A 24,330-nucleotide genomic window follows, 5' to 3' on the forward strand; every position below is an offset into this window, starting at 1 on the left:
TTTTTTTTTTTGCACAGAGATTATACTCTGTGAGACCTACCTTATTATATTTATTGTCTCATTTATAATCTTGGGCTATATTTTTCTGCCCAGCATTAACTAAACAGAAGGGAGAGCAAGAGAAGTGTCACTTTGGTGAACGTCATACCAAGAAGTGTTACATTTGACAATTAGACAATATTTATTAAAATAAGCGCATTACCTCACTCAGTAACTTCACTTGTAAAAACTGTGTCAACAAATCTTTTACAGTAGGAAAGACCAGAAAACAACCTAAAAGACTGGTTGAACAAATTACAGAATTTGTTTAAACAAATAATGGAATGGAATGCTATTCCAATACTATGAAGAAAGTAACATATCTGTATATTGAATGTATGTCTATTGTTAAACAGAGGACTAGGTAAAATAGCATGCTATCATGTTTTAGGGGCCGGATGATAAAATGTCTTGGGCCATACAGTCCCAGTTGCAGCTACTCAGCTCTGCCATTACATTGCGGAAGTAGTCATAGATACTACGTAAAAGGAATTGGAATGATTGTGTTCAAATAAAACTTTATTTACAAAAATATCAAGACCCACGGAGATCTAGATTTGGCTCCAATAAACTTTAAGAAACAAACCATGGATGGGCTCTCCTTTGTCAATCCCTGATTTGTATAATATAGCTGGGGTGAGGAGAGGTAGGAATTAATGGTAGAGAGGGAGATCAATTTATTTTGTGACCCTTGGTATTGTCTAAAATTTTAAAAAGTCACTCTGTTTATATTTAATTTTTCAAAACTTATTAATCAAGGAGACCCTATACTTTTTGAGGGGCGATAGCATTGATTAGATATTTGGGTTGCTAGACTAGCAACATTCCGAAAGATTCTCTGATATATAAAGACCAGTTCATCCAGGGGACAAAGGCTTTGCTAGTGATGAAAAATCCTATGACACAAGATTCCAAAAAAATAAACTATTTCTGTTAGGAGGTCAATTGGTCATTAATTACAACTAATTGAAATGTTAGTTTAAATGCCACTGGGTTGGGTTTGTGTGTGTGTGTGTTTACATTATTTTCTCCACTCGTAAGATTTAGTTTCAAAAATTGTGCAGGGAAAACTGTAAACACAAGTTGAAAACTATTTCCAATCACATGACAAACATTAGTACCCTGAATATAAATAGAATTCCTCCAATTCATACTCCTCTACCCCATCACAGCCTGGAAATAGATAAGATCACCTGAATTTAGACTCCCACGGGGAGAAAAATGGAGGGTGGTTATACCCCTGAACTGAATTTAACTCAATGTCCTCGTTGCTTCTGAGTTTCTTGGAAAGTAACTAAGTTCTTTTCTATTATCAGGTCAAATGGGTGCTCAACACAGAAATACACATTTCAGTCAGAAAAATTAGTTATTTTTTTTGCATGGAGATTGTGTGATATTATACCTTCCTTTTGTATAATCATTATCCTATTAAAAAGAAATACAAATGTGTGAAATCACTTTGAAGGAAGGACACCAGGTATTTGGCAAGTCATGGAATTACAAGGGTTTTGAAATTGCTACTTTACAACTTTAAGTATGTAGTTAATTTTTTTTACAGTGAGCTTGTTTTATTCTGAAAAAATCGGAAAATGTAGACAATGTTAGTTGCATTTTAAAATTAATTATTTAGAATTTCCAAGATACAGAAAGGTTGCAAGAATGGTATAAAGAACTCTTGTATAACCTTCACCGAGCTTTATTAATTGTTAATATCCTTATTTTTTCCCCCTGAACTTTCTGAGAGTACATGCTACTCATCACACCCATTTACCCCCAAAACTTCAATGTGTATTTCCTACGATCAAGGACATTAACTCATACAACTGTAGTTGGGAGGTTGAATGTTGGTACAATAACATTTAGTTTATAGGTCTAATTCAAGTTTTCTCACATTTTCAGTAATGTCCTTGATAGCATTTTCTGTGATCCAGAACAATATTCATTGCATTGTTTTCTTTCCGCTTTGGTCTCTTGAAATGTACAACTGTTCCTCAGCCTTTACCAAATAATGTTGACATTTTTGATGAGTCCAGGTCATTTATTTTGTAGACTGTCCCTCAAATTGGGTTTTCTGACATTTCCTTGTAATTGGATCAATGTTTTGCCTTTTTGGCAGGAACACTCCATCAGTGATGATGTGTTCTCAGTGCTTTATATCCGGAAGTACAAGATGTTCAATTATGTCATTGTTAATGATGCCAAATTTTATCAGTTGGTTAAGTTCATGTTCACCTGGCTTCCTTTCTGTAAAGATAGTATTTCACCCTTTATGTTATTTGTGGGGAATACTTGAGACCCTATAAACTCCCTGGTTTTTGTTGAATCACCCACTGCCTTTAGTGTACATTAATAATTCTTTTTTTTTTAAGACCTTATTTACTTATTGACAGCACAAGCAGGGCAGCCTCAGGAAGAGGGAGAGGGAGAAGCAGGCTCACCACAGAGCAAGAAGCCCCATGCGGGGCTTGATCCCAGCACCCTGGGATCATGACATGAGCCAAAGGCAGACGCTTAACCAACTGAGCCATCCAAGGCCCCCTACCTGCATTAATAATTCTTGCTGATTAAATTTACTATGATAGTTTCAAAAAGGTGATTTCTTAAACTGCCATTACTCCTTCTACATTTGTTAGCATTCTACTGTAAGGAAACGTTTTCCCTCGTGCATTTATTTGTTCATTTTTTGTTATTTTTATAGACTCATGGATTCTTTTTATTCCAATAAATTAAAATACACTATAATTGTTAACTTACTTTGGTACTCAAATTGCCCCAGATTTGGCCTGTGGGAGCTCCTTTAAGTAGACTCTTGTGTCCTTTTGATATATCCTCATCATTTTTAGAGTACCTCCTTAGGTTTTGATATAAAAAAGATTTAGACTCATCTTATACTTTCCCTGTGCTAACTCTGGAATCAGCCATTTCTCCAGGGAGCCCTGATTCCATTTAGTGGGCACTGGTTCTGTAATTACTTCTGGAGTATCACTGCATCTTTGCCCCTTTAGTCAACAAAAGAACAATCTGTGTCTACATCTTCTTGTCTAGGATCTCTATTTGTGTCTCTATTCATATTTATAACTATGTGTACAAAAAACCATGAGTCCATTGTCCGGGTATACTCGTCTATATATTCACCTACTGAAAGACAGCTTGGTTGCTTCTCAGCTTGGGCAATTATGAATAAAGCTGTTATGAACATCCATATATAGGTTTTTGTGTGGGCATGAATTTTCAGTTCCTTTGCGTAAATACCAAAGAGCAAAATTGTTGGATCGTATGGTAAGACTATGTTTAGTTTTTTTTAAAAGATTTTATTTATTTATTTGAGAGAGAGCGAGCATGGGGCGGGGAACAGAGGGAGAGGGAAAGCAGACTCCGCGCTGAATGGGGACCCAACATGGGGCTCGATCCCAGATCCTGAGATCATGACCTGAGCCAAAGGCAGACACCCAATTGAGCCACCCAGGGCACCTCCGTTTAGTTTTGTGAGATGCTGCCAAACTGTCTTCCTAAGTGGCTCTACCATTTGGCATTCCCACAACAACAAATGAAAGTTCCCATTGCTCCACATCCTTACTAGCATTTGGTGTTGTCAGTGTTCTGGATTTTGGCCATTCCAATAGGTATGTAGTGGTATCTCATTATTGTTTTAATTTGCATTTCTCTGATTATGTATGATGTGGAGAACCTTCACATGCTTATTTGCTATATTCTTTGGTGAAATGTCTGTTAAGGTTTTCAACCCATTTTTTAATCAGATTATTTTCTTATTGTTGGATTTTAAGGGTTCGTTGTATATTTTGAATAACAGTCCTTTATCAGATGTATCTTTTGCAAATATTTTCTCCCAGTCTGTGGCTTGTTTTCTAGTTCTCTTGATACTGTCTTTGGCAGAGCAGAAGTTTTTAGTTTACTGAAGTCCAGCTTATTAATCATTTCTTCTACGAATTGTGACTTTGGTGTTGTATCTAAAATGTCATCACTAAATTCAAGATCATCTAGATTTTCTCCTATGTTATCTTCTAAGAGTTTTATAGTTTTACATTTTACATTTAAGTACATGATCCATTTTGAGTTAGTTTTTTGTAGAGGGTGTAGGGTCTGTGTTTAGATTCACTTTTCTGCAGGTGGGTGTCCACTTGTTCCAGGACTGTTTATTGAAAAGACTATCTTTGCTCCATTGTATTGCATTTGATCCTTTTTCAAAGATCAGTTGGCTATATTTACGTGGGTCTATTTCTAGCTTCCTTATTCTGTTTCATTGATCTATTTGTCTGTTCTTTCACCAATAACACTCTGTCTTAATTACTCCAGCTTTATAATAAGTCTTGAGGTCAGGTAGCAACAATCCTTCAATTCTGTTCTTCTCTTTCAGTATCATATTGGCTATTTTGGGTCTTTTTCCTCTCTATAAACTTAGAATTAGGGACGCCTGGGTGGCTCAGTCATTAAGCGTCTGCCTTTGGCTCAGGGTGTGATCCCGGCGTTCTGGGATGGAGTTCCGCATCAGGCTCCTCCGCTGGGAGCCTGCTTCTTCCTCTCCCACTCCCCCTGCTTGTGTTCCCTCTCTCACTGGCTGTGTCTCTCTCTGTCAAATAAAAAAATAAAATCTTTAAAAAATAAATAAATAAATAAAATAAACTTAGATTTAGTTTGTCAATATCCATAAAAAATTTGCTGGGATTTGGATTGAGATTGCATTGAATCTATAGATCAAGTAAAAGAGCTAACATCCTAACAATATTGAGTCCTCCTATTCATGAACATGGAATATCTATTTATTTAGTTCTTTGTTTGGTTCACCACTTTTGTCATTTTCCTCATTCAGATCACGTACATATTTTGTTAGAGTTATACTTAAGTATGTCATTTTGGGGGTTGCTAAGGTAAGTTGCATTGTGTTTTTAATTTCAAATTCCACTTGTTCTTTGCAGGCATAAAGAAAAGTGATTGAGGGTAACCCCTTTGGGTCCCCTCCCTCCTTGGGAGCTTTCTACTATCACTTTGCTATCACTCAATAAACCTTGTTTTGCTGCCCACCACTCTGTTTGGTCGACCTCTTCATTTTTTGAAGTGGTGTGACCAAGAACTGTGGGCACTGATGGAGAAAAACATCTTGCAAAATTTATGGGGACTCATCTGGGATATCCACCATCATTAAGGACAACTAACCAATAAAGGTCATCAAATTCCAAATGGTGGTGGTTCAGATGGAGCCTCATGTGGAGGTCAAACCAGACATCTACAGGGGAGCCCTTGTTAGATCTGGATGAAAGGAACACTGACTACCATATCATCCAACACCCCTGACCAGCAGGAAGTAGCTACGATCAGTCGTCCCCTTCTTCCCTAACAGCAGTCAGGGTTACCTCCTGGGGGGGGGGGGATGATGAAAGATAGATGGAAGGCAGTCAGGCAAGGACAAGAGGTCCCCCACCCTAAGAGGAAACCACCCTTAAAAGGATTACACCACCCTGAAAGGAGCCCCCCGCCCTTTCCCATATGATATGATAGATAGGTGACAAAAATCTGATTGGATGTTGGGCACCGGGAGAGTTAATCAGTTTAAAACAGTCCACCAACAAGCTCATAAAAACTGCTGATGTAGAAACTCCTGTGGCAACGCCTTCTGGTCCCCTCCCTTCTTGGGAGCTTTGTATTATCGCTTTGCTACCACTCAATAGACCTTGCTTTGCTGCCCTCCCCGCCCCACAAAGTGATTGACTTTTGCAAGTTAATCTTGTATCTTACAACTTTACTATAATCACTTATTGATTCCAAGAGTTTTTTTGTTGATTCTCTTGGATGTACTACATAGCTAATCAAAGAATCTGTGAATAAATAAATAAAACACAGTTTTATTTCTTCCTTCCCAATCTGTATTCATTTAATTTCCTTTTCCTGTCTTATTACATTAGCTAGAACTTCCAGTATGTTGTTGAAACGAGAGGGGAGAGGGGACATCCTTGCCTTGTACTTGACCTTAGTGGGAAAGTTTTGAGTTTCTCATCATTATGTATGATGTTAGTGGTAGCTCTTTTGTAGATATTCTTTACCAAGTTTAGGAAGTTCTTCTCTGTTTCTAGTTTACTGAGAGCTATTTATCATAAATTGAATTTCATCAAATGCTTTTCTCTATTCTATTCTATTCTTTTTTCTATTAATATCTGTCTATTAATATGATTATTAATATTTCTTTTTTAGCCTTTTGGTGTGATGGATTACATTAATTGTTTTCCAAATATTTAATTAGCTTTTCATACCTGGGATAAATCCCACTTGGTCATGGTGTACAATTATTTTCATACATTGTTGGATCCAATTTGCTAATATTTTGTTGGGGATTTTTAAATCTGTGTTCATGTGTGATATTGGTCTTTAACTTTCTTTTCTTGTAATGTCTTTCTCTAGTTTTGGTATTAGGGTAATGTTAGCCTCCTAAAAAGGGTTGGGAAACATGAGATGTGCTTCTATTTTCTGAAAAAGAATGTAGAGAATTGGTATAATTTCTTCTTTGAGTAGAATTTACCAGTGAACCATCTAGGCCTGGTGCTTTATGTTTTAGAAGGTCATTAATTATCGATTCAATTTTTAAAATAGATATAGGTCTATTAAGATCACCTATTCCTTCTTGTATGAGTTTCAGAGGATTGTGTCTTTCAGAGAATTGATCGGATTCATCTAGGATATCAAATTTGTGGACTACCATAGTTTATTAAATCAATCTCCTATGTAAGAACCCTTAGATTTTCCCAATGTTTTGTAGTTACAAATATACAGCAATGAATAATCTTATGCATATGCAATTTTGTTGGAAGTATATCTTCTGGAAAATTCTTGGAAGTGGGCAAACATATATTTGGTAGTTTTATTTTCTGAAACTAAAAGTACTGTATTGGCACAACTTTAGTTTCTAAATTGACATATTCAAAATCCAAATTTAATGAGATATGGTTCTCCCTCACCAAAAATGGAAATAATTTATGCTTTCTGAATCATGAAAGTAACACATACTCATTGTAACACTATATAAATTGTATAACTATAACTATATACATATAGTTATTTTTTTACTTTTGGACAATCGAACTATATCGTCTCAGGTAATGTAATTGTCTTTTCTTTTTATTCTGCTGACCTAGAAATACATGATCAACTAACTTTTGATAAGTGCTTTCTATGTAAGTTATAATTTAATACAATAGAATTATTTGCCTTTAAATAGAGGAACCACATATTACTGCTATTTTTAGTTGTATGCATTTTGGTAGACAGGTCTATTAAAGGGAGATTTTTGTCAGTTCCAATGTTACTGAATCAAGGTTTACAATTAATTTAATTTGTAGAAAGAGAACTTTCTAATCCAAATGAGGTCAGCTAAGGTCTTGGGAGTAGACTTGGAAAAAAGGAAAATTCTAAATGTTGGCTTATTTTCCAGATTTAGTTAAAATTCTGGAAGCTTATTTTCTCAATGCATTTGTTTCTTTTTTCTTTTCTTTTCTTTTCTATCCTTTTCTTTTCTATTCTTTCCTTTTTTTTTTTAACCTTTCAGTTTTTAGTGCCATAGATGGAATTAAGGGAGTTCAGGGTCTATTCTTCGAGAAAATCTGAGAAACAAATGAGGTTTCTGGGCAAGTAGAAGTGGGTGGGTGGGATGAATGGAAGAAAGAGGTGTACCTACTGATGTGTCCAAGATTCATAGTCAGCCACTAATTTCACTGGAGTTTAGTATAAGAATGTTCATCAGTGTTTGATCATTTTAGAATAAATAAATGGAATTTCTAGGAGTCTGTAGTTATGCCTATAGATTGGGCTGATCTTGATGCTATAAACCCCATCTGGTTTTGGCACTTGAGTTTATTTCCAAAGTACATTTGGGTTCTTTGAAAATCCTTTTGCCCTAGGGACATCTCTTTCCTTCCTCCACCTCCATCCCCACCCCTGCCTCACCACTATCCCACCACCACTCCTTGTCATCTGTTTACTTTGGGAGGGCTGGGCATGGGAATGGAAACAGAAAATAAACTGAAACAGTTTTCGAAAACACAAACAAGGCTGTTGGAAGAAACGACTTCCTTTTTACACAGCACCCTTGGCAGACCACAATCACTCCCTCAATCAGTGGACTCACGCTTGAACAAACTTCCAGACAGGAGCAAACCTCAGTCTTCCAGTGACAGAGAATTCGTACAACTCTGCCTCCCAAATCCACGTTATAAAGGCCACTGAATGATGACTAATAAAGTAGGACTGAGACTTAGAGCTGTGCTTCTTCAATTCTCCTACAATACTATGCTTGTCAATGTAGAAATTAAAGACTTGTAGATTTGGAAGAAATCTGGAGAGGCCAGCTAGTCCCCTCCCTTAAGGCTTACTCAACTGAAGAATAATGGTCTGTGTCTCTGAGGGATGGGCAAAGATGTAGAAAAAGTTCTCACATTTCTTGAAACTAAAAAAAATTTGCCTAATGATTACAACAGTGTCTTGTCTATTTAATGTGATGCTTAAGAGGTTTGCTAGTCTCCTAAGGAAATAGAAAGCACTCACTTTAACTAACCAGGCAGTTGCTTCTGCTTCACTTGGGTTTAGGCACAGCCTCAGTGACTCAGATTTGTGGATTGTGTCAGGTTGTTCTTTGCTCTGGGATTTGCAGGTTTGACTCCTCTATTTCCTGCCAGAACGAGTTAGTCACATGAATAGCATCCTCCAGCATGGTTAGTGGTTGCCCTGAGCTTTAAATTTGGCCTGCTTTTATTACAATCCCTATCCATTGGTTAGGTCCAAGAATATTTTTATAAGTTATGGCCACATAAGTAATTTAAGGGGGAAAAAAAGGAACCAATGGCATGGTTAATCCTGTTGCTCTGGGATATTGGAAAGGGGGGAAAAAACAAAAAACAAAAAAACGGAAATAGATTGACCACAATGGCTCAGATCAACTGGACTTGGCGGTAGAATCATGAGTTTCTGCCAGATTTGTGTGGATCTCATCTCAGAAAATAAGCTTACTCTACAGAGATTTCGTCAAGAATCCCCTCAGATTCCAGCATTCCTCCGCCTCTTCCAGCACTTAAGCAAGGTTTTTTACAGATTCAGAAAAGAAATTTAGGATCAAATCTTTAATGGATCTCTTTGATACTAAATACCTTCCTGTCTGGCTGTTCCTTTGGATCTGGAACCAATTTTGGATCTGGAACCAATTCCCTTTTCCTAGTCATTTGGCAACTCGTCTTGCCTATTCAAGATCTTCTCATTGAATCTATTTATTCAACCAATGTTTATTGAGTTTCCATGTTCCAAGCACTGTTCCAGGGGCTTTGGATAATCAATGAACAAACTTGACAAAGACCCTTGCCCTTGCGAAGCTTATATTCTAGCAAAGAAGGCAAACAAGAAATAACAGATATAACGGAGAAGAAAATTAAATTATATGTGTGAGGAAGTGATGAGTGCTATAAAAGAAAAAACAGAAAAAAATAAATCAGGGTAAAAAGCATCAGGAAAATAGGTTGTGAGGACAGGTTGCTAAAAATATAAAATCGGGTGGTCAGGGCAGCCTTCCTTGAGAAGGTGAGACATGAGCCGACTTGAAGGAAATGAGGTGTTAACCATGCAGATCATGGCGGAATCACAAAGGCACATGACTGGTGTGCTCCAGGAAGACAGCATGACTGTTAGAAAAAATTTCTCATCCTGTCGGACCTCTCTTCACCATTTCCTGGGATCCACCTTACAAAAAAAAAAAAAAAAAAAAAGATAAAGGAGATTTTTTTTTTAAGGTGCAACCAACTCAAAAAAGTGCTCAGGGTTTTTGTTTTTTTTTTTTCCTTTTGTTGTGTTTAATAGGTACTCTGAGTCACTCTGTTCCAGAATAAAATCTTGTAGGCAGAGACAATACTGAATAGGGTATATCAAGTTCTAGTTTGCATTATCAAGTCTGTTGGCAATCACGCCAAGTATAACTCTGCATTTTATCCTCTATTCATATTATAGTATCAGGATAAGCCATAAGAAATTGCCATTCAATTTAACAAGCTGCTAAACATTGACAATTTCACATGGTTTAACCGCTACCGTGTTTCGGTGACATTGAAATAAAATAACATGGAGTGTTTTGATTTTCTGAAATGTGTTTTGACATTGCTATATTTTGACATAGTCTTTTGTCATGGAGTTATAATTGTTCACTTTATGAAACACTTTCCAATTCATAAAATGCACCACACACTTACACCTGTCTCGCCATTTAATTCCACAATCTTCTGACACAGTTGTGATTGTTCCCAGTTCACATATAACAAACCTGTTAAGAATGGAGTTGGAATTATTTACTCAAGCCCTCACAGTTACCAGAATGCTAAGCCAGGATTGGACTCCATGTTTTTTTGACTGCAAGTTCAGTGCTCATTCCATTTTTACCATAATTACAGTATTACTGTCAATTAATCATGATATCGAGGAATACAAGAATCTCAAAACTCAGGTCTTATCTTCAAGCTGATAATCCAGCTAAGGCAGGGTTTTCTAAGGTAATGTCTGTGGAATCCTAATCTTTAGGTATGATGTCTCATTGTATGTATTAACTTGGCTGGGTCTATTCTGGATGTTTCTGTGAAGGTGCTTTTGGATAAAATTTGCATTACATAGATAGACTTTGAGAAAAGCACATTGCCCTCTGTAATGTGGGTAGGCCTCATCCAATCAGTTGAAGGCTTGACTAGAACAAAAACTTCTACAAGCAAGAGGGAATTCTCCAGAAGACTGTCAGACTTCATCTGCAATATTAGTTCTTTGGATTTGAACTGAGAGTTGGCTCCTCCCTGGGTTTCCAGCATGCCGAAACACCCTGCAGATTTTGGATTCTCTAGCTTCCATAATTGCATGAGTCAGTTTCTTATTCTTTTTCTTTTTTTTTAGAGAGAGAGAGAGAGAGAGAGCGCTTGGGGAGAGGAAGGAGGGGGGCAGAGGGAGAGGGAGAGAGAGAATTTTAAGCAGACTCCATGCCCAGTGGGGAACCCAATGCAGGTCTCAATTTCATGACCCTGAGAGTATGACCTGAGCTGAAATCAAGAGTCAGACACTTTAACTGACTGAGACACCCAGGTGCCCCACATTGAGCCATTTCCCTCAAATAAATCTTATTATATATATAGATGTGTGGGTACCTATGTGTGTGTGTATTTGTGTGTTTGTGTTTGTGTGTGTATCTTATTAGTTCTGAATTTCTGGAGAAACCTACCAGACCTGGGATGTTCTATTACCAGCTGGTCTATATGTTTGGGAAGCATTAAACATGATCACGTCCTTTGGAAGTCTATAGACTGCATATTAATACAGCAAAGGCTCTGAGGATTTTTTCAGTTAAAAAAAAAACAACAACTTCGTAACTAAAAACAAAAGGCGCCAGCAACCTGTGCATGTAGTGCTAGCGTTCTGAAGAATACACTTAGTAAATGTGGAGTGATGGAGCCAGTTTGTAAAATGAGTAGTACATGGAAAGGCCTGCCAAGTGCTTTGGAGAAAACACAGGGAACGGGAAGTACAGCACGATGGTTAAAAGGCAGGGCCGCTGTATCATACTTCATGAACTCTGTGGGGTTCATTTTCGTCACTAAAATTGGACAGTTTAATACCTGCTGTAAAGATTAAGTGAGCTAACACATGAAACATGCTTAGAAAAGTGAAAACTGCCGTTATAATACCCTGTTACTTGCTCTGAAAATTACCATGGGACTATAGATCCCCGTGTGAAAGAGCTTAGTCTAGTCTTAAAAATTAGCTTGCAGGAAAATAACACATATTTTTAAAAAATATAAAACAGTCCACAAATTTTAAAATGTAACTCTTTGAGCTACTACGGATGGTACTATTACTAGGCAGATTATTGATTCAATAACATGGCTGGCTAGAGTCTTGGTGAAAGGCTGCCTGATGGATTTTCATTTCATTCCATCACTTCAGAACTTCTGTTGACACCATTGCTCTTCAAAGTAATCTGGGGGATGCCTGGGTGGCTGAGTCATTTACACATTCACCTTCGGCTAAGGTCGTGATCCCAAGGTCCTGGGATCGAGTCCTGCATTGGGCTCCTTGCTCAGTGGGGAGACTGCTTCTCTCTCTGCCTGCTGCTCTCCCTGCTTGTGGTTTCCCTCTATCTCTTCCTCTGACAAATAAATAAAATCTTTAAAAAAGAAAGTAATTTGAGCCCATACATTCATGATATCACAATTATTTATTTATATGCTTGTGAGCAATTTGTGAGTGGAAACCTTATCTCGTTCATCTTTGTACCAGCGACTACCAGGGTGTCTGATTGAGAAGGGGCTCAGGAAATGCTAAGTCAACTTACCTGGGCCCATTTAAACTTGTGTTAGGAAAGCTCTAACAGCTTTGGCTACACTAAGCTATGCTGAGAGAAACTTTACGCATAAGGACGCAATAACATGATTTGTCCTGCCGTATAATTAAATCGCAGTGAGAATAAATCCTGTTCAGTTTTCATCTTCCTTCTTTTCTTTAGCTTCCCAGGTACCCTGTAGAGTGCCTGTCATTTACAAGACACATAGACAGCAGACTAAAAAAATCTAACTCACAACTCACTATGCTATAATTCAGATGTGCAGAGAAGTCACCATCTACTGGTTGACAGGGAAAAACTTGAACCCAAGTCTAGTCCTGTTTAAAGCCTAGTGTGACCTTAGAATGTAGAAGCAATCTCTTTGGGTGGTGTTCAGACACTCTAGGATGAAAACATTTCATTCTCTTTTTCTTTCTTGGATGCTGTCCAGTTTTAAACGAAAACAAGGTGGACTTGGTGACCTTGTGGTGCTGTGGGGGGAGATCCCTGGCTCCCCGCTGTCCGTGAGTGTGCTCTGGCCGGCATCTCCTATTCTGAGAGCTCCGTTCTTCTCTGCCTGGCCGTGGAATTGCGCTATGGGTCCCCAGTGTTGAAATCTACTGGTGCTGAGCTCAAGGTCCATCCATCCGACGTAGGCACCTCAGCCTCTGAATCTCTCACCATATCTTCTCCATCCAGCTGGCCTCGACATCCGATCACACCCCCGAATGTAGGATTTCTTCTCCCACACAAGCGGGCTCTAAGCCAGGATCCGTGCCACAGGGAACCCGAGCGGCTCAGGAAAGCGAGCGTCAGGAACTCCATCTGCTCCGTCTCGGGGACCGTGCCCTACAGCCTTATGTGAGCTCCACGCAGCTTCTTCCCCAGGCCCACAGGGCGAGGGCACCTCCCCTGTACCTTCAAAAGCTATTTCCTCATGAACCTAACACATCTGGTCTGTAGCCCAGCGGTGTAAAAACTGATAGGCACATCTGTTTGCTGCCTCTTTCTATTTTCCCCTCCTTTTCACAAGGCCCCCGACAGGGCCGAAAAGAGCAACCTTTCCTCCTTCTGGATCTTCTGCACTGAAAACTCCGTGTCTTGGCAGTCAGGTCAGTTCCTGAGTATGCTGAAGGGGAGATCAAGGAATTTAGATACTCATTTTCCCAAATAATAATCTGTGGTGAAAGGCCAATGTCTCTGGGCGAAGTCCTAGTTTTGAATGATCAGATCTCCAGTGTTTCTCTTGATATTTGTGAAAGAATGAAGAGCATACTAATTTCCCCCACTTCACTCTCATCCATCTTTGGGCAAGTCAGGATAAAAAAAATGTGCTCAAAATAGGCAAAAGAGAAAAATCACATTAATGCTTTTCCAAAAAAATTTTTTTGAGACTTGAAGATGATTCTTGTTGAATGAACTGTATCGAGGGGGTAGTTATTGGTTACTTTAAAGATTTATTTACTTATTTTAGAGATAGAGAGACAGAGAGTGCCTGTGCGCAAGTGAGGGGAGGGACAGAGGGAGACTCTTCAGGCAGACGCCCCGCTGAGCGCAGAGCTGGCCCTGGGAGGCCATCTCACCATCCACGATATCACTCCCTAAGCCGAAATCAAGAGTCGAGCTCGCTCAACCCACTGAGCCACCCATGCGCCCCAGTTATCAGTTACCTTTAAAATGACGCACATGGCACTTTGGGACATAGAAGATAACTGAAAATGAGCCACGTAAGATTTTAATATTATTTCTTTAGTGCACTGTACCTTCCTAGGAGGACTTTAAATTCCTTTATCACTTTTTTTTAAGTATTTTTGAGATAATTAGAGACTCACAGGAAGTTGAACAATTGGAACAAAGAGTGCAGTATACCCTTCCCCCGTTTCCTGCAGTGGTAACATCTTACGTGTCTATAGTAAAAGGTCAAAACTGGGAGATGTCATTGTATAATACTGTTAACTAGCCTATCAGCCACATTCAGATCTCACTCCTTTTTACATGCATTTACGCAATACCACTTATTTATATTTTCACGATCTCACTTCTCTACACAGTCCTGAGAAGAGGTACAGGTGCAGCAAGTAAAGTTGAGAGAATTTAGAGCACTGTTCCTCTTCCCTGTGCTGTCCCCCTCTGAAAAGTATGCCCTGAAGTGCTTTCCTTTTGTAGTCTGAACTATTCCCACCCCAGATTTGCTAAATTCGTCCTAAATCTATGCGCCTTATTTTGAATTGTATACATCCCTAAGAGATTAACTCCTTCAATTCGTAATTTATTTTTTCTGGGATCTCTAGAGACGATAGTTGCCTGAGATTTCTGGGTAAAACTTGGAGGGTAAGACGCTGGTAATAGGGAAGGATCCGCAAAAGGAGAGCCTGGGGCCACCCAGGATACACGCAATTCCCCCCCAGATTGCTGTGGGAAAGCCATGTTCATCAGGTACGTCTGGGACAACCATGGAATGTTGGCCGCCTTAGACTGGCTGGGTGACTTTGGTTTTGAGAAGCAACACCAAATGAAGTGGAATATTAAAACCTAAAATTGCAATCATCTTTACTTTAAAATAGAAATACCTTAGATAATATGCAAGCATAAATTTGGAAACCTCAAAACAGCAAGGAAGAAAGGGGAAGAATTAGACTTTCTTACGTTTCAAAAAGCAATTAGGGAAAAACAGCACAGCGCACCATAAAGCTGGAAACCAGTTGTCTGGAGGTTTTAGCGGTGCCAACGGGTAGAAAAAGTTTCCATATAATTTCAATAACCAAGTAGAGTCAGAGTGACTCAAGACATGTCTGGAGTTTAGACTTATTTGATGGAAACTTTGTAGGCTGGGTTTTCCTCTTTTCCCACTCTGACTTTACAAGCCAGAGCCCACATACTTGGAAACAGTAACTAGGCAATTAGTAAATGGTTGCTGAGTGATGGCGTCAATAGTTGGAAAAAAGCTTGATTTTGGACTCATGACAGCTATCAAGGTAGGATTTCTTACTCTTATGTTATAGATAGCTTTATATTCCAACAGGACACATGACTATTAGAGTAGAAGTTTGCTGGGTATGTCCAATTAAAATTCATGTTGATCAGTCAAATGTGTTATATAAAAGTATAGAGAAAACTTTCTTTTAGGTTTTAAAAGAGTTTTCTTAAAAAATACTTGCCCTGGGAGGTTTCATGTGTCCTCAGAAGCCACTGCTATGTGCTTTCTGAGAGGGCATTCAGAAAGCTCCCAACACAGAGGGAACTTACAAAGAGTCCCCGTCCCAAGTCCTCATCCCAACCCCTCGTACCAGGAGCTCAGGATTGGCCAGCTCGTTCTCATCAGAAGTCAAAGCTGGGGGCAAAGACAGGTCGGTAGCAGAATTGAAGGAGCCCTTGTCGCTTTCATATTGTGTTTATGGATCTATGATGATATTGCATATTTATCTACCTGGTGAAACTAACATTCTCTTACCTGTAGAATTTCATTACTACCGCACCTGCTTTGGTGGGTGAATATTTTGATGAACTGTTCAGGCCAGACTTCACAAACACTATTTATTTATCTGGTTTTTGTTTTGTTTTGTTCTTTTACTGTGGTGGTGATGGCTGTTGTCTGTGGAGGGCGTTGCTGGTTACCCGCTTGGGTTTCTTTCCGATAAACCAAGAATTCAAGCCAAAGGCTGGATTTGATTGTTAAGATAACAGAAATCTGAATTTTTTGATTGGCAGACAAGAAAAGGGAATGTGGGAACAAACAGTGAAGACTAACTTTCACTGAGTTTTTCTGGGCGATAGGTGATGTAATTTCTTTTCGTCATTTCCCCTAGAAATCATCAGTAAAATTTGTATTATTTATGAATGCATTGTAGTGTTGGATTTATTTTGAGGATGTGGCAAAAGCTGAGTTTGGCTTCAGGGTAGACACAGGATGAGAATGGGAGCCATCACAGAATTTTAGGCACATCTGGTTATTTAGACTTTCAGGCAGTGATTCATCTCATTTTAATTGGAAATGCTGTTATGATTATCAGGTTATCTGCTGTTAATACTTTTCCTCCAAATTTAGCCTGATGAAGCAAAACAAAAAACAACAACAAAAAAAAATGACTGCTTTTGTAGGCAAGAAAACATTTCCTTTCATACATGCCTTATAATTATATCTTTATGTCATTAACAAAAATTTAAACACATGACTCTTAATGGAGAAATAAGACCTATTTTGCAAATGGGTCGTTTGGACTAAGCAATCAACAGGGGAATTTCTGATGTAAAAAGATGAATAAATGAACACTTGCCCTGAATTTGAAATATTATCTTAAAAACCCAAAAATAACTTATTAATCTTGTTACAAAGCTGTAAATGCTTTCTATACACAGAGAAATACAGATAGGAAAAAGAAATAACACTCAAAATAGGACCAAGCAGAGCAGATCACTGCTAATATCTGGATGCATATCCTTCTAAGTGCTGCTTGTATAAGGTCGTGTTCTGTATATTGATTATTCTCTGTTTCTTACAGATAATAGTACTGTGTTAAATGCTCTGCAGACAGTATTTCATTAAACCTCTTTTTATACCAGGAGACAAATGCTATCCCATTTTTGTGAATATACTTGGCTGTTTAAAGAAGTAGAAATTAATTCCTTTGGGAGTTCTACAAAAACACTATTTATTTATGGCATATGGTGCATTAAATTGGTAAGCTCCATTGTTACTTCGGTCCAGACACTGGCCTAAGTTGAAAAATTCCACAAGGCGATTTCAGGAATATAAAAGAATCCATACCAAAACCAAACCTTCTAATCTAGAGAAGAAAGAATTCAGGAATATCCAATGTACAGAGTTCTCTCTCTGTTGATTGAAATATAATAGAAAGTATCCTTATACTTGGCTAATTTCCCAAATATAGAAGTGCTAGGATCACCAAAGACAGAGCTGAGTTGTCCCAAATAAAATATTCAAGGTGATTGTGTTTGAACAGAAACACAGTTTTGGTCATGTATTTGCCGAAACAGTTAGCATTACTCTGATTAATACAATTTTTTATTGTAGTTATGGTTAAAAACATGAGTGTAGAAGACAACATAATGAAATGAAGATATCTTATGCTACAAAAAGTATACAACACTTCCCAGCTTTAACAAGCTATATATTATTTTATCTGTATTTATTTTATGTTTAAATTTTTTAACAGATATACTGTATATTTGGGAATCGTGAAACCTTTTTCCCAAATGAAATTGTTTAAGACAAGATCTATGAAATGAGTCACCTGCCAGACTTCCAAGAAACCAATACTCCTGAGTTTCCTTCACACATGGTGATTCATTCTTCCAGGATTCTCTAGATGGTGGGTGGCAAAGGAGAAATTAAGAGTAAACATAAGAATTAAACGATAGAAAGTGTCTTATTTTACACATGATGTTTCTCGCCTGAATGCATATTCCTGGTATTTTAACCCATTTGGGGGAACTACTTGATATTTTGGTTTTTTCGTTTCTACTTTACGATCTACGGTGATTCACTTGGAGATGGGAGTTAGTAGGAACCCCTGGGACCACTGGAGGGCTGAGTAATGAAACTTTTCATATGCCTGGAGGTTTACGTTTAAGAAACAGTATTTAGAACAATGGAACTGTGCTTGAAAGACCACTTTATAAAACGTATTACAGCTCTTCCTGGCCCTTTAAACCGACTATTCTATACATAACCAGATATGGTCCTACAGATTCAGTTTATTATCTTGAATAGCAATGTACTCTGTCTTTTGGTCCTTCTTTTTTTTTTTTTTCTTCTTTTTTTTTAATATACTTTGTACTAGCTTTTCAATGTGGTCTCCACTACCACTCCCCACCCACCCCATGTCCACCATGTTCTGTCCTTTGGTTTCAGGTGATTGGTTATCACTTCTTTCTCTGCAGTTATGTGACTGCTTAGACCAGCCCTGCCTGCCACTTTTCTCATTTGCTTTACAGACATTGTGTTATGGGCTGAATTGTGTTCTCCCTCAAATTTATACGTTGAAGTCTAACCCCCAATACTTCAGAATGTGACTACTTGGAAATAGAGTCTTTGCAAGGGTAATCAAGTTAAGATGAGGTCATTAGGGTGGGCTTAATCCAAATGACTAGAGTCCTTATAAGAAGAGAAAATCTGGGCACAGAAACTTACAGAGGGAAGAGAAAGGGAAGAAGACACAGGGAGAAGACAGCCATTTATAAGCCAAGGAGAGAGTCTGAAATGGATCCCTCCCTCAGGGCCCCCAGAAGGAGCCAGCCCTGCCAACACCTTATCTAGGATTTCTAGTCTCCAAAACTGTGAGAAAACAAATTTCTGTTGTTTAAGCCACCCAGTCTGTACTGCTTTGTTATGGCCACCCTAGAAAACTAATCGAAAACTAATAGTCAACACAGGTTGACTTGAAAATCATGTAACCAAATTAATAAATACCATGAAAACTAACTATAAATAGACTTTGAGAGTCCAAGAATATATTTTCTAGGAGTAGCTTTTTATGAGCTTTATAATATGAATATTGGCTATCCAAACCGTAGTTGTTTTATACTGCCTTCTTAGATGCTACTATTCATTTATCCAATTATCTATGCAGTTAATGAATATTTGTTGAGCTGTATTGACTCTTGGGAATACAGTACCAGGCATTAGGCCAGACACGGCCCAGGGAGGTGTGTTGGTACAGCTCCCAGGGAACTTACAGTCTCAGAGAGGAAGGCAGTTGGGTAAAAACCTAGTCATAATAAAGTCCAATAGATACATAGGATGTTGGTGAGGTTCAAAGGAAGAAGTGGTTTATTCCACCTGGAATCTCTGTGTAGAGATGGTGATTCTTGAGCACACAGAAGCGAAAAGAGGGTACTACACTTGGGGCATACTATGGACTGAATCGTGTCACCGCCAAATTCAGATATGGTAGTCTTCACCCCCATGTGATGGTATTTGGAGATGGGGCCTTTGGGAGATACTACATTTAGATGAGGTCATGAAGGTGGCGCACTTATGATGGGATTTGTGCCTTTATAAGAAAAGATGCTAGAAAGCTTGCCCACTCTTTCTCTTTCCCTACCATGAGTGGATTGAGTGAGAAGGCAACCATTTATAAACCAGGAAGAGAGTCCTCACCAGAAACTGACCATGCTAACACCTTGATCTTCAACTTCTAGCCTCCAGAACTGTGGGAATATTAATTTCTATTGTTTAAACCACTCACTCTAGGGTATTTTGTTATGGCAGCCCAAACTGACTAAGATAGGGCAGGAAGCATAGGGCATAAGCAAGGACTCAAAACACACTCATGGCTAGAGGGCTTAACTATTCATCCATTTGCTCATTTGCTTGTTTATTCATTCACCTATTCACTTGTTTTATAAATACTTATTGGGTGCCAACTATGTGTTAGGAACTGTATTAAGCCTTGGGAGTACAGTGGTGAACAAGTTAAATCTTCGATCTTATAGAGCTTATGTTCTAATGAAAAGGTAGGTTATAAAATTATGAACAAATAAACAAGATACTCTCAGATTGTCGAAGTGTTATCAAGAAAAGAAACAAGGATGAAATGAAGAGTAACCAGGCACTACTATAGATAGAATGCCCAGGGAAGGTTTCTCTGAAGAAATAACAGATAGTTAAGTTCTGAAAAATGAGAATCTGACAGCCATATAAAGATCTGGGGAACAGTGATTCTGGTAGATAGGCCTGTAAGTTCCAAGACAGAAAAAAGCTCCATGTAGTCCAGGACCAAGGCTAGTGTGCCTGGAACACAGTGAATGAGGGGAGAGATATGTAAGGAAAATTGGAGAGGTATAGAGTAGCTGGGTCATGGAAGGTTTTGTGTGCCAGGTCAAGACTTGTCCAAAGACAGTCTGTGGACAACAAGGAAACTTTGATGACATGAAGCTGGAAATACTATGGTAAAATTTTTTGCTCACTTTTTTTTTTAAGGTTTTATTTATTTATTTGTCAGAGAGAGAGAGAGTACAAGCACGGGGAGCAGCATGCAGAGGGAGAAGCAGGCTTCCTGCTGAGCAAGGAGCCCAATGTGGGACTTGATCCCAGGATCCTGGGATCATTACCTGAGCCAAAGGCAGATGCTTAACCAACTGAGCCGCCCAGGCATCCTTTTTTTGCTCACTTTGACAGCAATATTAAAGATGTGTTTGTAGGGCTGCCAAATAAATTATAGGTTCCCATCCATACTTGGGAAATATTTACACTAAAATAATATTCATTGTTTATCTGAAATTCAAATTTATCTAGCCATTCTGTATTTTTATTTGCTAAATTTGACAACCCTAGCAAGGGAAGCACAAGGGCAGAGATAAGTGACTGTTATGATTGCTCAAAGAGAGATGACAAAGGCCTAAAACATTTAAAAAAGGGTGGGGGGAGGGCTGAGTAGAGGAGAAGGGAGGTGGACCTGAGTGGATTTGGTGGTTAATGATTCTAATGGGATATAGGAAACCAAGTTTGAGGGACAGGGAGGAGTGTAGAGTGACTAAGTTTTCCAGCTTGGGTGGATGACATTGTCTGTCTCTTAGAGATACAAAACAAAGAGAAGATTTGGGGGCAGGAAGGAGTTAAGTTTCGGACGTGCTGAATTTAATGTGCCAGTGGCCCATTCAGGTGAAAATAAAGAGGAGGTAATTGGATATACAGATCCGAAAGTCAGGAAGATTCTGGGCGGAGAATTCTGGGTTCCTGATTTGTGAGTCATCAGTATGTGGTGGTCAGTGATGTCTATGAAAACAATCACCCAGGATGTACACATTAGAGTGAGAGGGGTCAGGACAAACCTTATGATAATTTCGATATTTAAAGGACAAGAAATGGGAAGAGGAGCAAAAAGAGAGAGAAGCAATAGAATGTGGTGACACCAATGAAAAGGAAAGTTAAGAAAAGAAAGGAGTGGCTTTCCCATTTCAGGTAGTAAGAAGGGCCTACTAACTAGAAAAACTAGAAAACATCCTTGCTAAGTCACACCTAATACGTTGGATAAAATATGACAAACATGCTTTAAATGTGTAGCTAAATTTGCAAAAAGTAAGAGATACCCCAGGGCCCATACACAAAGGGATAACTCAACACTGGAGTGGGGAGTGTGCAAACTGGTTCTGTAGCAGCCTCGGGAGAGTTTACCAGTGTTGGGGCCAGGAGCTTCATTTCCATGAAGCAGCAGGAGATGAGATCTTACAATTAAAAAAAAAATGAGAAATAACCTACATATTCATAAAGAGGCAACAGCATAAACGAATTATAACACGTACATACAGCAGCACACTACTAAAATGCCATTACAATCAACTATGACTACGTGTATCATTGTGGATACGTTTCCAAAGCGGTGTTGGATGAATGAAGAAAATTTCAGGATGATTCTCCAGCATTCCATTTAAAGGAAATTTTAAGACTACAAAAGATTAAAAAGTGTTAATTAATACATGTATAAATAATAAAATATGCAACCTCTAAATGATATAGTCATGGTAGTGGTTACCTTCAGTGAGGAAGGGGTCAAGGAGAGGCATATAAGAGTTCCTATGGTATTTATAATGTTGTATTACTTTAGTAAAAGAAAAAAAATAAGGTAAAATGTTAAGATTCGTCTAACCTATGTAATTAGTATATGGGGCCTTGGGGTATGCTTGAAATAATACAATGTTTAATGAATGAAAGGAGAATTGACGTCTTATCTATAAGCTATAGAAACCAGAGTGAATTTAAGACTGCAGGAGGTAGGTGTGTGCATGGGTACACACGTGAGTGTGCATGTGTATGCATGTGTGTCTGTGCTTGTGTGTTTGTGTGTGTTTGTTTATGTTGAAAGAGAGTGAGGGTGTGTTTATAAGTTGTGTAGAAGGTTCCAGCACAGTTTCATGCATATGAGTAAACATATGAAGGAATGAAATATGGCCTTAACTGTCGCTGTCAGCTGCAGAGAGAAAAGAAGCCAGAGGGCTTGAGATGGTGAAATTTAAGAATCAGGTCTGTGGTCACCTCATACCTGTCTAAAGGGCTAAAATAAAAAACACAAGAAACAATAAGTGTTGGCAAGGATGTGGAGAAAAAGGAACACTCGCGCACTGTCACTGGGAATGCAAACTGGGGCGGCCATTGTGGAAATCACTATGGGTGATCCTCAAAAAATTCAGAATAGAACTACCTATGATCCAGGGGCGCCTGGGTGGCACAGCGGTTAAAGCGTCTGCCTTCGGCTCAGGGCGTGATCCCGGCGTTCCGGGTTCGAGCCCCACGTCAGGCTCCTCCTCTATGAGCCTGCTTCTTCCTCTCCCACTCCCCCTGCTTGTGTTCCCTCTCTCACTGGCTGTCTCTATCTCTGTCAAATAAATAAATAAATAAATCTTAAAAAAAAAAAAAAAAAAAAGAACTACCTATGATCCAGCAATTACACTACTGGATATTTACCCAAAAAATATAAAAACATTAAGCCAGAGGGACACATGCACCTTTATGTTTATTGTAGCATTATTTACAATAGCCAAACTATGGAAGCAGCCCAAGTGTTCATCAACAGATGAATGGTAAAGAAGATATTACATCTAGTGGAATATATATATAGTGGAATATTATTCAGCTATAAAAAATGATATCTTGCCATTTGTAACAATGTGGATAGAGCTAGATAGTATAATGCTAAGCAAAATAAGTCAGTCAAAGAAAGACAAATACCATATGATCTCACTCATATGTGGAGTTTAAGAAATGAAACAAACAAGCAAACGGGAAAAAAAAAAGAGAGAGAGACAAACCAAAAAACAGACTCCTAGTATAGAGAATAAACTGATGGTTACAAGGGGAAAGATGAGTGGGGCGATGGATGAAATAGGTGATGGGGATTAAAGAGTACACTTACCATGATAAAAAAAAAATAGAATCCATTCTGCGGGGTATGAAGAGGAAGCTGGCTAGGAGTGAGCAAATACACGCATACTGCACACATCCGTGCGTGCATGTGTACATCAGATGATCAGGAGATCTTGAGTTCTAGGAGGTGAATTCACCAGATGGTTGATTCCAAAAATGCATGCAGTATTATGGTTGTGTGTGTCTAGACATTTATTTGTCTATGTAACTACCTGTGTCTGTTCACATATCTGCACACTTCCTCCCATTTTTGCTTGGTTTCAACGCCCTTGGTAAGATTACAGAGGTCAGGGCATGTGATAGAGTGGGGAAATAGTTGGAAGATGCGTTCATGTCCTGCCTCTGTTATCACAAATAAATCACTTAGCCTTTCTAAGCCTTGATAGCTTCCCAACTGGTTGGGGAATTCAGTAAGATGAAATATGTCACAGGGCTTTGGAATAACACAGCCTTCAATAGTTCAATTCTGATTTATTGAAGAAAAAAAACTGAATCTGCTCCAGAAAAGAAAAAGTTAAAATTAATAAATGACAGATGAAACCAGGGCTAAATCAGGGGCAGGGAGCATGTTACTATCTAAAATTATTTTAGTTATTTTAGGTATTATGTGGCTTTTTGTGTGCAAATTTCCATTTTCGTTGTTTTTACTTTTCTAATACCAGTGAAATGGTGCTTTCTGCTGGGTTGGAAAAAATTGAGCATTTACTGTGCTATGTATGTGGGAGAGGTTGGGAATGCTCTTCGTTCGATCAAGGACTTTCCCTGATGGACAACATTGCTATGTGGTTAGACACACAGACTCTAAAACTAATCCCAACAAGTTACTTAGCCTCCATGTTAAAATGAGGATAGAGGTGCTATTTGCCTTAATACAGGGTTGTTATAAGAATTAAACGATATGAGATTTATAAAGCACCAAGAGTGGCTGGCATATAATAATTGCCGTATAATATTAGGTTAATAAATTGGTTCAGCACCTCTGAAGCATCAGCTCTTACCAACTGTTGCAGACCAGTCTCTACACCAGATGCTGGCTTTTGCTCTATTTTCTTAACCACACTGCACATAGCAA

This window comes from Ursus americanus, chromosome 11 (genome assembly GCF_024610735.1).
Source record: "Ursus americanus isolate L20-20 chromosome 11, mUrsAme1.1.p, whole genome shotgun sequence".
Classification (NCBI taxonomy): domain Eukaryota; kingdom Metazoa; phylum Chordata; class Mammalia; order Carnivora; family Ursidae; genus Ursus; species Ursus americanus.